The sequence below is a fragment of the Lissotriton helveticus genome, chromosome 2_1, assembly GCF_964261635.1.
Source record: "Lissotriton helveticus chromosome 2_1, aLisHel1.1, whole genome shotgun sequence".
In the NCBI taxonomy this organism is placed as follows: domain Eukaryota; kingdom Metazoa; phylum Chordata; class Amphibia; order Caudata; family Salamandridae; genus Lissotriton; species Lissotriton helveticus.
The window spans coordinates 1,331,175,464-1,331,185,852 of NC_136059.1; positions in this window are offsets into that span (position 1 = coordinate 1,331,175,464).

The following is a 10,389-nucleotide window of genomic DNA, read 5'->3' on the forward strand; positions in this document are numbered from 1 at the left end:
AGTCCTGACATCAGTTGCAGTTCGTACTTCACTTCTTTATTATATGATTTGGTATCCCCTCTGGAGACCACTGTGTATTTGTGCTTACTTTCCTGTTTATGATTGAAGTATTGTGTTGATATCTCCGGGTAGGAAATACAAAAATTTGTTAGTGAGAGTGTATAATAAGTATACTCTTTTTTATAACTGCACTGTATGGTTCTTTTTTGGTTAACCTACACTTTATGATTAGTTCTGGTAAAACAAGCTTCTTAACACTACTTCTGGATTAAGCCTGAAAGGTGCTCTCCACAGCTACCACTTAGAGAGCTTTCTATGGTTGCCTAAGACCACTAAAATCACCATACGGGTTGTCTGGATTAGTGCAGGGTGCTTCTCTTAAATAAGTATGCAGCATATACTAAGCCAGCCTCCTATATTGGTGTGCAGCAGTTGGGATGTAAGCCTGCACTGTTTTACCAGCTAATCTAAGTGTGGATTAAAGGAAAAACCATCACTAGCATTAGGCACATATAAAAATGTTTTTGTAACAGTAAGTTCTACTGACATTTTAGATTGGTTGTTAAGGGCCTAGCACAGCCCTTTCTCCAATCTTTTTTAATTTTAGTTTTCACTAGGGTAGGTAGGGGCAACATCACACTACACCTAGTCACAATGTCTTTAATGGTGAATCAGAGTGGGTTCCAACTCTCTAGATACAGTGGTCTTAAGTTTCAGGAACTAAGGACCCGGTGTGACTCTAGAAAGTTAAAGACAGCTAGCAACCCTAACACTAAGCAACTCTGCTCAATGACCTCCAGGATCGTGATAGGTCAGAAGGGCAGGACAAAGTGGGTGGGGATGCTCCAGAAGATGGGTCAGGAGGGGTTCCCCCAGTGACCCTAATTCTGAGCGTGACCAGGAGGAGTCTGATGACTCCACATTGGTGAACTCTGAGGGTACAGAGGGAGCCTCTAGAGGTAGGTCCTCCTTTATTCCTCCTGGGAGGGTTCAGGGAATGCAGGGGAGGTCTAGATCCTCCTCTGTCAATTCCAATGCCTCTAACAAATCCATAGGGGCCTCCATCTCTGGCAAGAGGCAGGATTCCATAGAGAGGGAATACCACCAACTCAAACTTGAGGGAGCAAAGCTCAAGCAAGAGCAGTTGGCTCTTGATAAGGAGACCATGAAAGTTCAGAGGGCTAGGAAGGCACCACTAGTGTAATTAGAGTCAGTGAAACTTATTTTGATACTAGGAACCTGAGCAAGATAATCCCTCCTTACCAGGAGGGGGATGACATCCATAAACGGATCACTGCCTTGTAAAGGGCCAATAAGGTTCAAAAGATCTCCCAAGGGCAGCAGGGAGCTATCTTGTGGCTCTCCTTTGCTAACAAAGGTAGAGACAAGCTTCTCACTGTTAGAGAAGAGGATGCAGATATTTACTCCGTCTTGAAGAGTGTCATTATAGATGGGTCTGGTTTAACCATTGAACAATACAGGGTTATGTTTAGGGAAACACAGAAGGCACACACACATGAATGGGTTGATTTCATACACAATGCTATTAAGGCTCTGGAAGGCTGGCTTCCTGGAAGCAAGGTGCATGACCATGAGGGACTGTACAATTAGTTGATGAGAGCACATCCTTAATAACTGTCATAATCAGCAACTGCACCAGTACCTGTTGGACTCTGATCTGACCTCTCTCAAGAATTGGGAAAGAAGGCAGACAAATGGGTCCAAACCGCCGTTAAGCAGAAAAATAATGGTGGTGGAGGTGACCAGAATAAGCAAGATTCTTCTAAGGCCCAAGAAAAGGTGGGGAGAAAGCTAAAGATAAAAAGGAGTCTTTACAAGGTCCTCAAAAATCTGCCTCTGCAGTGAGTCCCAACCTTCCACCTCCTCTGGAAAGAATTCTTGGTGTTACCCATGAAAGGAAAAAGAGCATCGGTCAAGGGATGCTAACTTCCTAGCATGAATACATGACCGTGTTCTGCATTCTGTCCATCAATTGTTCTTTTTGCATTTGTCAACCTGAGTGGGACGGGTATGCCCAGACATGGGTCCCGTGCTCTCCATGCCACTGGAGTCAAGCTATCCTGGCTGATGAGGGCTGAAAGCCCGAAACCTGTCCTAGGATGCTTGTTTCCAGTCCAGGGAGGACCTGGCCTGGAAGTACGGACTGGACTGTTCCCATTGGGCGCAGGATCCAGACTGATTTGCATACGGCTGGGTCCAACCTGGAATGGCATGGCGAGCAACAAAAATGATGGATTTAGGCCCAGATCTCTGTACTGGAGTGAATGTATGGCAATGTACTGCATTCTGTCCATCAATTTTTCTTTTTTCAACCGTCCTAAGGCCAACACTAAGGAAGCTACCACCGCTACTAGCCCACCTAGCACCAGTGCAAGTGGTAGTACAGCCACCAAGGGATTAGTAAAGTTAACCTTGGGTTCTGGCCCAGTCAGAACACCCACTACTCAGGCTGTCCCTGACTGTGACAGTGGCATGGACCTTCACCACTTTACTTGTAAGTCCCACAAACTTGGGCAAGTACAGACAACAGCCTTTAATAAATGGTCAAGAAGCTATGGCTTACTGGGACATAGGGGCCAGTGTCAGAATGGCGACAGAGAAACTTGTGTACCCTGAACAAATCATACTTGGTCAACTTTACCAAGTGACCAATGCCAGCAATGTCAGGACTGATCACTCATTGGCAGAATTTAATCTCAGCTAGGGTGGATTAACTGGCCCTAAAAGATTTGCAGTTTCCCTGGACCTACCTGTAGACTGTCTGATGGGGAATGATTTAGGAATTTCAGCTTTGTCTGAAGTTGAGTTCCGGACACAGGCAGAGATGATGGGAATCTCTGCGCCTGCATTTGCTGTCACCAGGGCTCAGGCTAAACAGCTAGGCACCGAGGGAACACTGGATTCTGAAAAAATAGACCAGCTGGCTGCTGAAAGAAGGAGCAGGAAGGGTAAGGACTTCTCCTCTTCCCAAACCCCCAGTGTGAGTCAGTCTCGTGAGGGAGATGACCTCAGCTCATGTGAAGAAACTTGGGCCTGACCAGGCAGAGTTCTTGGGGGCAGGGGGCCGTTCCAGGGCAGACGTGAGTTTGGAGCAGAAATCTTGCCCCTTTCTTGAACAGCTCAGACAGCAAGCTGCTGCTGAGGAAGCAGGGAATGTCAGCGGGTCTTATAGGATCTATTGGCAAGATGGGCTTCTGTTCTATGAGGGTGGAGACCCCAAGCCTGGAGCCACCAGCAGGTTGGTAATACCTCAGAAGTTAAGGGGTTTTCTTCTATTCCTAGCATATGACATTCCCTTTGCAGGACACCTTGGGCAAAGCAAGACTTGAGATAGGCTTGTCCCTCATTTTCACTGGCCCCACATGTCTGAAGGCACCAAGGAGTTTTGTCGCTCCTGTGTCACTTGCCAAGCCAGTGGTAAGTCAGGTGGCACTACAAAGGCCCCCTTATTTCCACTCCCAATGGTTGTGATTCCCTTTGAGAGGGCAGGGATTGACATTGTTGGTCCGTTGAGCCTCTCCAACTGCTTCTGGACAGTTACATCCTAGTGGCGGTGGACCATGCCACTAGGTATCCACAGGCTATTCCCCTTAGGACCACTACAGATTATGTAGTGGCTAGGCCCCTTCTGAGAGTCTTTCCCAGAGTTGTGTTCCCTAAGGAGGTCTCAACAGACAGAGGTACAAACTTTATGTCTAGTTATATCACTGCAGTGTAGAAAGAGTGTGGTGTAAACTACAAGCTTACCACACCGTACCACCCACAGTGTAATGGGCTTGTTGAAAGGTTCAATAACACTCTAAAGGGTATGATCATGGGACTCCCAGAAAAGCTCAGGTGAAAATGCGATGTCTTACTACCCTGCCTCTTCTTTGCTTGCAGAGAGGTTCCTCAGAAGGAGGTGGGCTACAGCCCATTTAAACTTCTGTTTGGACATCCAGTTAGGGTTCCATTGTGTCTGGTTAAAGAGGGATGTGAGCAGCTCCTCCGGGAATCCCCCAGTGCTCCCAGTAACAACCTTCCAGGGCCTGCCAGGAAGGTAGGCTGCTGCAGACCCCAGACACGATTCTGCCCTCCTGCTGCTGAGATAAGCTCGAGTAGGAGAAGGTAGAACAATAGGTTTTCTGTCATAGGGCGGTGTGACAACCTCCCAGACAGGACTTTGTGTATTGTGATGGGGGGCACTTGGTAGAGCAACCAGACTGCTTTAAAGGACACATTTGGTGCCCTCCTTGCATACTCTAGTTTGAGCCAGTTCAGGGAGCCCTTGGCTCCTTCTTTGGCGAGAAACTGGACAAAGGAAATGTTAATATCCTCCCGTCTGTCCAGCCCCTCCTCTGGGAGGGACCTTGAATTGTCCCAACCCTTTCCATAGGGTATCAATCAATCAATCAACTGCACTTTATTCGTTTTCTGTATAAAAGTATTCTAAAACCGTACGTAGTATCAAGTATAATCTAATGCAATATATTTCATCAAAAAGCACATAACTAGCAAATCTAAATTCAAATCGCAATACAGTTCATTAAAATAATATTATAAAGTGCATACACAATACATCATTAAAAATAAGAGAAAGCTGGGCCTTTCCCTCTTGGCCCCCTACATGGCTTCTCCCTGAGGTTTGGCGAGAACTCTCTCTCTGATGCTACCCCCTATATTTTGGTCAGTCGCTATGCCCTCATCGCATAAGTGTTTTTCCAGGGTCTTAGGACCAATGGTTTATTTTGCCACCATTTTTTGCTGCCCCCCCTTGCCCTTCATTCTTTGCGGTATGTGTAGTTTTCTAGCTACATGTTTCACCAGCAAGCCTAACAAGGCGATACACCATCATTTATAGACAACTTTTAATTAATCGCAACAGGCTCTAAGCCTTATTGCTGATTTCAGAAAATTAAGAACACAAAGGACAGTATAACCAGACAACAATTGTAAGTAAATAAAAGCTGGTCGCACCTGCATAAACTCCAACTTTTTTAGAATTGGGATGATAACACTTTTCAGAGGGGTCACATAGTGCTTACAGAACATTAAAAAGTGAATCATATCCTGTGGAGACTTGCCGTTGCAGCCACAGGACTCTAGGATCTGACCTCTGCTACACCCGCGTGGCTCAGCCAACAGAATGTGGAAGAGATCACAGCAGAACATGGTCAATAAGAAATGTTCATAGGTACTAAAGAGGCCCTAAAAGATATGGCTTGGTCAAATGCACAGTTTTCAGAATGATGAATTTACGGACACCAGGTTTCCTCAATTCACTCGGGGAATGACCTTTACATCGCAACTTTTACAACGAAGTACCATTACAACGCAACTTTTACCCCGCAGGTGCCATTACAACGCATTCCTTTACAACGCATGCCATTACAACGTAGGTGCTTTTACAACGCATGCCATTACAACGTAAGTATAGGTAAGTATTTAATTTTAGTATTTTTTTTTAGTTTTATAAATTAATTTATTTTAAATAATTATACACTTTTTTATAATATTTTTTTAAATTATAATTTAATTTTTTAATTAATTTGTAATTTTTTATTAGAATTATTTTACAATAGTAATTTTTACCCCTACACTATCCAACACTTACCCTACTATTACACCCCCCCGGAGTTAGAATAGTAATTTTTACCCCTACACTATCCAACACTTACCCTACTATTACACCCCCCCGGAGTTAGAATAGTAATTTTTACCCCTACACTATCCAACACTTACCCTACTATTACAGCCCCCGGAGTTAGAATAGTAATTTTTACCCCTACACTATCCATCACTTACCCTACTATTACACCCCCCCCGGAGTTAGAATAGTAATTTTTACCCCTACACTATCCAACACTTACCCTACTATTACACCCCCCGGAGTTAGAATAGTAATTTTTACCCCTACACTATCCAACACTTACCCTACTATTATACACACAAAAAGTTAACATTATTAATTAAAAAATATATTAAAAAAATTAAAATTAATTACAATTATTTATTGAATAATTTTAGTAATTTAATTAAAATTTAATTAATTATAATAAATATATATACTTACCTATACTTACGTTGTAATGGCATGCGCTGTAAAAGCACCTACGTTGTAATGACATGCGTTGTAATGGAATGCGTTGTAATGGTACCTGCGGGGTAAAAGTTGCGTTGTAATGGCATGCGTGGTTATTGCATGCGTTGTAACGTCATACATCCATTCACTCTCTTCCCTATATAGTATCCTCTGATTATAGAAAGCCTATTGCACCCAAACCAAGTTTATCTTTATCACTAATTCTGGGTTGGTGAATAATTCCCAGTCTTCCAAAACAACTCTTTATATGGTTAAGCTACGGAATATGGTGAGCATGATCAAGAGCAATGCACTCCTTCAAGATCAATTTACTTAAAATATGACCCTTCGCTTAGCCAGATCTTCAACCATAATATTAAAGGACGAAGAGCCAACAGGTCAGAAAGGTAGGGCACCCCCAATTCTTCATGTACCACCATATTAGATGTTCCCTGAGGCACACATAAAAGATGTTTCAGGAAAGTAATCTCAGCCACTTGTAATTCATTTTCGGCACATGACCCCATATTTTGCTACCATAAGAGGCTTTAGTGACACATTTAGCATGAGATAACTGCAGGAGTGCTGCGATTGGTCTCCTGGCTAATCTTGAAGCAAAATTAAAAATATCTGTATATGCGTGCACTAAGTCTCCTCTCTTTCTCTGTTTTAATGGCCCCCATTTCATCTTAGTGTGGTGTAAGACACGCACCGTTCAGTAAACAAAAGGTTGTATGGATTAAAAGTTGTTGCGTGCAAACCAGGGCTTCGCTGTCTAGACAAATCAGCGTTGAAATAAACACAAAGTTGCAATCTCCCAGTGGGAGTTGTCCCCCAGTGCACCGCGTTGTGAGATACCCATAGGTTTAATGAAGTTCAAACACACACCAAGTTCATTCCAAATTGATTAGTAATTGTAATCTTCAATTCTTCATTACAAATTCATTTGCTTTTCCATATGTTAGAAATATTCCTCAGATGTCAATGAATATATCCATGGTTTTTCTTACTACATCCCTATGCATTTCGGGCTTGTCCAGGCCTTCGTCAGGGGAATAGTCTGTAAACAAAATGAAAGTGGACTGTTTTCAGAGGTGATATCTCCTATGCATCGTTCAAACATACACAACATGTTACCCATAAGTGATATTCAAAAGAATGATGTATCATGACTTTCAATCACGATCAGTGTCCGCAGTTCAATGGCTACCAAGTAAAATGTCACAATAAACTATAAGTTATACAAACAGTGAAAAGAAGAAAACCATAACCAAGGTGAATCATAGTTCAAAAAGTACCGTCATGGGGCGTGGCCAAGATGGTGACGGAGTGAGACGTGTAGTGAAGTCCCTCCGGCGCCGAATCCTGCTTAGCCTTGTTTAAGCCCCCGGAGCAGCGAACTATTGGCGCCCCTCCTGCCTGAGACGACTCCTACTGCCAGGGAGCACGATCCGGTTGCGGAATTTGGGCCCCCGGAGGCGTAGCGACGGTGAAATCTCGCCGCGTGGGCTGCAGCGGAGTGAGGCCCAGAGATCCTCGGCCTCGAGTAAGAGAAGGGGCCGGGCTTCCGGAGCTGCGACGCGGAGGGCGGACGCCGGCGGAGGGACGTGTGTGGGAGTGACCCCGGCTCGACTGGGGCTGTGCCCCCCTTTTCCCGGCGACTGCCGCGGGTGCCCCCAGACCCAGGGAGCACTGCCGAGAGGCCGCATAGGTGCCTACGGGGGAAGGCCGGGCGCGCCGCCCTGCAAGGTCGAGCGGTGGCGCTACCGCGCCACACCTCCCTCCACCTTCGGTCGGTGAACCAACCCTACACTTGGAGCCGCCTTGCTGGTGTGGGCTGCTGGGACGTGCAAGGCCTGCTGGGGACACCAGGAGTACAGACTTGCCGCCCCTTCCCCGTCCCCGGATGGTGGGCCGTGCTGCTGCGGGGAGCCGCCGTTAGGGTGCACGGACTTGTGGTCGCGCAGTGAGCCTGTGGGACGACGGAGCACCTATCCTGTTGCTGCAGTCCTGCGGAGGGCCCCTGGTACCGAGGGGATTCCGTGGGGGCCTGGGCCTCGGGACCACCTTGCCTATCGAAGAGCCTGGACTGGCGGAGGCCGGAGGTGTACAGCCCGCGGAGCTACCGCCGGTGGCGGTTGGGGTGAGTGGCAGTGGCGAGCGGTGCCCCCGGACCCCTGGGGAGCCTGGATTGCTTGGTGGCCCCCGCCGACTGGTCATATTTGGGTGGCTCGTTCCCCGGAGTCTATGTGGTGCCATTCCAGGCCAGTTCCGATTTCGTGTGCTAGCAACTCAGGTGGCGCGGTGGACCTGCATAGGCGCCCGGAGGGTGTGGAAAGTGAAGGGCGCCATATCCCGCGTGGAGAGCACGATCCTTGCCAGTGGTCCGCCGAACAGTACCTCTAGCTCCTGGACCGGGATCTGGACAGTATCGGTGTAACGTCCGGCCTGTGGTGCTACGGAGGTGGCGGACGGTGACCCCTCGCCCTGCTTACCCGAGCGAGCAAAGGTGCCGTGATGTATTCCACGCAGCGAAAAGGGAAGCCCGGTAAAGATGGCCCTTCCAAGGGATCCCAGCAGCCGGCGTCCCCTGGGCCTAGCGTCTCGCCTAAACCGAAGGACGATGAAGCTCCCGCCACCAAAGCCTTTATGATGGAGCTTTTTGCCTCCATTAAGGAAGACATCTCTAAACTCCGTTCTCAACTAGCTTCGGATCTCCGTGAGGTGAGGAGGGACGTGGACGGTATCAGAGAGCGGGTAGCTACTTTGGAAGATCATGACCTAAGTGTGGCGAACGATGTCCACCAATTGCAGCAAGATGTGATTCGGCTCACGGAGCAGAACTTGGACCTTCAAGCACATGCGGAGGACTTGGAGAATCATTCCCGCCGGAACAACATTCGCATACATGCAGTACCCTGGGACGGGGAATCAGGTGATCTACGGGTCTATGTTCTGGCACTCTTCTTGCAGATCCTGGATGATGAAGACCTACATGACATCAAGATGGACAGGGTCCACAGGGTCGGTCTGCCTAGACGTGGAGGGGGTCCTCCACCCGACATCTTGGTCTGCATTCACGATTTCCAGTTGAAGGAACGCATTCTTCGAAAGGCACGGGAGATTCCATCGTTGCAGTTCCGAGATCACCACCCACAATTATACCAGGACTTGGGGGCATCGACACTTCAAAAGAGGCGTGAGTTTCGTCCTGTGACCACCTTTCTGCGGGATCATAATGTATCCTACTCCTGGGGCCACCCCTTCCGCATCATTTTTAGATGGCAGAATAGACTGGCACAGATCCGATCTCTCCAGGTGGCGAAGGACCTCCTGGGCCTTGATGACACGCCCCCCCCCAGAGAGCGGAAGCTCCCCATCGCGGAGAAGACGGCGGTCCTCCTCATGGCAGAGAGTGGGTCGGAAGTCGGATCGGAGAAGACCTGATCGTGCGACCAGTCTACAGGAAAGGGGGGCAGCGGTGGCTTCCGTGGCCTCGGCGGCGACATCCCAGCATGTCTCCAGGGCGGCTTGAGTCCTGAGACATCAGTTGCTTGGCGCCGGAGGGACACGGATTTGTAGGTACCGTGGGTAGACCTGTACTTTTTGGGAAGACACCCCGGTCTGTGGCCTACGGGGCGCTCCCTGTGGTGTCCCGTCCTCGCCCCCTGGAGGAATTCACAGACTTCTATGTACTAGAAATGTTCAGATCATTGTTCCTCCATGTTTTTCTTTCACCTCTTGCTGCTTCCTATTGTTCTATTGGTTTTGGGGCGGAACCATCGTTCCTTTGGGGGGGGGTGGTATTATGGGGAGTTGTTGGGGATATGGGGAGGGGGGGTGCGGCGGGGGTAGTGGTGGTGACAGGAATGTATGGTTGGCTGTGCTTTTTGTGCTATGGCATGTGAATGTTGTGTCTGCAGACGGTGTGCGTTTGGCCTCAGGGGCTCCAGGCATGTACTCTTTGACTATGGGGGGCTGGGAGGGATATCTGGGAGGCTGTACTGCATTACCTGTGGTTACCAATGGTGGATGTGGTGAGGAAGGGAGGGGTGGTGCGGATGTAGCGAGAGTGGGTTTGTTATCTAATGATGCCTCTTAGTATTGGGACATGGAATGTCAAAGGCCTAAACTCCCCGCAAAAACGTCAGAAGGTGTGGAAGTACGTGATTGATCACTAGCTTGATGTCGTGGGTCTCCAGGAGACTCACTTGGCGCGTAGGGATGAGCTGCGCCTCCGGCACGAACTTTTCCCCCTCATATATAGGTTGTCTGCTTCCACGAAACATAGGGGGGTAGCTATTCTC